The sequence below is a fragment of the Cyprinodon variegatus genome, unplaced genomic scaffold (assembly GCF_000732505.1).
Source record: "Cyprinodon variegatus isolate N-32 unplaced genomic scaffold, C_variegatus-1.0 Scaffold2281, whole genome shotgun sequence".
Classification (NCBI taxonomy): Eukaryota; Metazoa; Chordata; class Actinopteri; order Cyprinodontiformes; family Cyprinodontidae; genus Cyprinodon; species Cyprinodon variegatus.
In genome coordinates this window covers 4,269-7,993 of record NW_015152734.1, presented here as the reverse complement: position 1 = coordinate 7,993, position 3,725 = coordinate 4,269, and the positions used below count along the sequence as shown (strand labels likewise).

At 44.2% G+C, this 3,725-nt stretch overlaps 1 long non-coding RNA gene across 1 annotated transcript in view; it reads right to left on the bottom strand.

The window, feature by feature from the left end:
* Positions 1 to 620: 620 nt before the first annotated feature.
* The window catches only part of LOC107080747, a 4,886-nt gene continuing 1,781 nt past the window's right edge, over positions 621 to 3,725 (bottom strand). Inside the window, exon 3 of the long non-coding RNA XR_001480979.1 lies at positions 621 to 1,008. This is a non-coding gene — a long non-coding RNA (uncharacterized LOC107080747). The remainder of the gene's footprint in view (positions 1,009 to 3,725) is intronic.

Here is a 3,725-nt window from a genome sequence, read left to right as displayed (position 1 = left end):
AGATCAGGATGGTCTCACGAGGCTAGGCTGCTGTGGCCACAGTATGATATTTAAACAGCTTGAACTGAAATTTTGCTACTTTACATTTATAGTAGAAAGTAATCATGCCTTTAATTATATTACATCTGCTGATCATGACACTTAACACACTTTTATGTTCCCTAACAACTAAAACAGGTACAAAGATTGGACCAACTTTTAAGGCTCTCAAAAACGTTGAAGTAAAGAAGTGTTGCTTTGCATCAATAGAGTGTTTTAGCCACAGATGAAGGTCCAGGGTAACCAAGTAGCATGTTTTCTTGAAATTCAAGAAATTGTTCATTTTTTGGTTAAAATAGCAATATGTTTTCAAAAGACTTTTTTTTTCAGGAATGAGAAAACGATTTAAAATCCCCGTAAAATATGTATAGCAAAACTGATGTGCAAGATTTGACAAACAATCAGCAATATTGTCCGACAAATCTCTCAGTATCAGTTCAACATCTGGCTGATACACTTTAACATTTATTTTTGGCTTATAAGATCTCTTATAAGATGTCTTCAGATCTTTTACAAAAACTGCTAAAGTGAGAATCTATCAAGGTTTCATCTTTCTTTATTTAAGCTGAATGATACAACCAAACAGAGCAAGGATGCGAGACATGTTCTCCAACAGATCCTAATTTTCCTCATACAGCTAAAGTTTATTGCTTCCCCATTAGAACTATCAGCCATTTTTGTAATATCCTGCAGTAGCTCACATTAAGCACCGCTGCCACGGAGCCAATTTGCTTTTAATGGCCTGTGGTTGATTTAGCCGAGGACTCCACAATGTCAGCTTGAAAGATGGTAAAACTAAGCCTCTGAGCTCAGAGGTTCAGTACAGACGACTTTATTTCAAAAATAAAACACATTATTTCTGTGGTGTCATTTCTCAAACCGCTACTAATAGTTGATAAGTAATCTAAAATGCATGTAAACACCAGCAGAGGTTCAAGAGTTTAATGAAGGATGCAGTTGTCTTCTTTCCTGAAAAGGAAAATAACAGAAGGCGTAAGATTTAACATGAAATGCATATGATGACAAATCTATTAACCGTTATGTAGAAATATCTGATTCAAACCCCAATGATCAGTTGGTCACATAAGACACTGTGTTGATGAGTGGGATTTGAGTTTGTCTAATTAATTAGGGGAGTGGCGGCCTAGTGGTTAGGGCATAGGGCTTAGAATCCTGGGGTTGTAAGTTTGAAACCCGCTCGCACAGACTGCCACTCTGGGCAAGACCCTTAACCCCTGATTGTGCTCCAAGATGGCAGCCCACTGCTCCCCAAGGGGATGGGTTAAATACAGAGGTAAATTTCTCCAATGTGAGATCAATCAAGTTCAATTGTTGTAATTATTAATTCAATCATTCTTTTATTCATTCGTTTATCCATCCACCCTCTTCTGCTTCTGCTATCTGGGGTTGGGTCGCGGAAGTAGCAGCTGAAGTAGGGAGGCCCAGACAACCCTCTCTGCAGTCACTGGTGTTCCCAGCCCAGCTGCCCAGCTGATAACCATTGTCCCTCTGGCGTACCCTGGGTCTTCATCTGGGTCTCCTCCAGGTGGGACATGCCTGGAAAACCTCACCAAGAAGGTGTCCAGGAGGCACCAAGACCTGATACCCCACTTCACACTCTGCTGCAAATAACTCCAGCAAGAGCTGAACATCACAGCCTGCAAAAAGAAGACACCAAGACTCAAAGGCCACCAAAACCGATCCCCTCAACACCTTGCCTGCACCAAGAAATTCTTTCCATAAATGTTAGAAAAAGAATTAGTGACAGAGGGCCAGCTTGGTGTAGCCCAACACTCACTGGAAGCGAGTATGATTTACTAATCTGGACCAAGCATGGGCACCAGTAATACAGGAACCTAACAGCATGAATCAAAGGGCCTGCTACACCATGCACCCAGAGAACCCCCGGAAGTCCCCCCTCCAAGGATATGGTCAAACGCCTTCGCCAAGTCCACAACTGGACATGTAGACTCCCACACACCCTCCAGGACCCTCCTGAGGGTGTAGAGCTGATGTAAGAAGTGTGATCTCTCTGTAAGTTGGAGCACACCTTCTGGTCCCCCCTTTTGAGTAGTAAGACCACTAACCTGGGGTGGGGCAAATTCAGGGAAACTGTCCTTGATTACCTCACAATATTGCAGTAGTGTTAACCAAAACGACCTTACAACATCTAGAACTCTGGGTGATTGTCCTCCACCCATCGAGACCTGCCACCTAACCCTTTTACACCTCAGTGAGCTCAGTACCAGAGAATTGGATGCCTGACCCAAAGTACCCAGGCTTGACTTCTCAATGAAAGAAGCGCTGGTGGGATTGAAGAGGTCTTCAAAGGACTCCGCCTACTGACCCACAACACCCAAAGTCGAGGTCTGGAGCACACCATGGCCACTATAAACAGTGTTTGTGCGGCACTACTTTCACCTTCCGAGACACCAAATGGTGGACCAGAATCGCCTCGAAGCTGTAAGGAAGTTTTTCTCTGCATTCTTCTCTGAATTTTTGTCTCAAAAACTAACCAAGCCTCATGCCTTTTTGGACTTATAGTAACTATCAGTAACTATCAGTTTCTGCGGTCCCACAGGCCAGAAAAGCCTGATAGAACTTCTTTTGAACCTGAGAGCATTCCTCACCTCTGATCTCCATTGGTGGGTTGAAGGGTTGCTGCAGGAATAGGCACCAACCGCCTTGACAAGGGAGACATGGAGCATAGCCCACTTGGACTCAGTGTCCCACACCTCCTCTAGAATGTGTTTGAAGTTCTCCTTCAATGTTCCATCTCAAGGGAGACTCTTCCAGATTTTCCTAGCAGACCCACACAATACGTTTTGCCCTGCCAGGTCTGACTCCCATCCTTCACTACCATCGGTGCCAACTAAACCATCAGGTAGTAGTTGGTGGACATTCCACCCACCACTTCACCCAAGGGTCCAGATGCAGATTAGATGAGGCAGTTCAGATTAAACGACAACAAAGTCCATCACTGAACTATGACCTGGGGTATCTTGTGCCAAGACAACATATGGACACCTTGATACTTCAACATTACGTTTTTTATGGACACGTCCATGATGAGCACAGAAGTCCAAAAACAGCATGCCTCTCAGGCTCAGATCAGGTGGGCCACATCTCACTCTCTCTGCCCAAACAAGTGTTGAAGTCCCCCACCAGAACAGGGGAGTCCCAGGGTTGGAACTCTCCATCACCCCCTCCAAGGACATCCAAACGTTTGGGTAATCTGAACTGCTGTTTGGCACATAAACACAAACAACAGTCAGTCCCCCAACATGTGGGCGGAGCGAGGATACTCTCTCGTTCACCGGCTTTATCCCAAACAAACAGGCACCAAGAAGAGGAGCAACAAGTATGGCCACTCCTACTCGTTAAATGGTTTAAAAGTGTTAAGTTTAATTCATATTTGGACAGGTTCATAGAGTTTGGTAAGTAACATGTGCATGCTTTTGAAAAATGAATGGACATAAGGGAATATTCCCAAAAGAGAAAAAAGTAGGAGCTATAGTTACAGGCTCCAACCAAACGTTTGGTAATCCAGGTTCAGAAAGTAAAAATCCTGCACAGAGATCTGAGACTTGCTTCAAAATAGGATTTCCTAAAAGCGCGTTCACGAGTCTACGGAAACCGCGGCAGACCAAACCAGACGAAAGTGCGCATTCAGCTCGGCAAAGAAC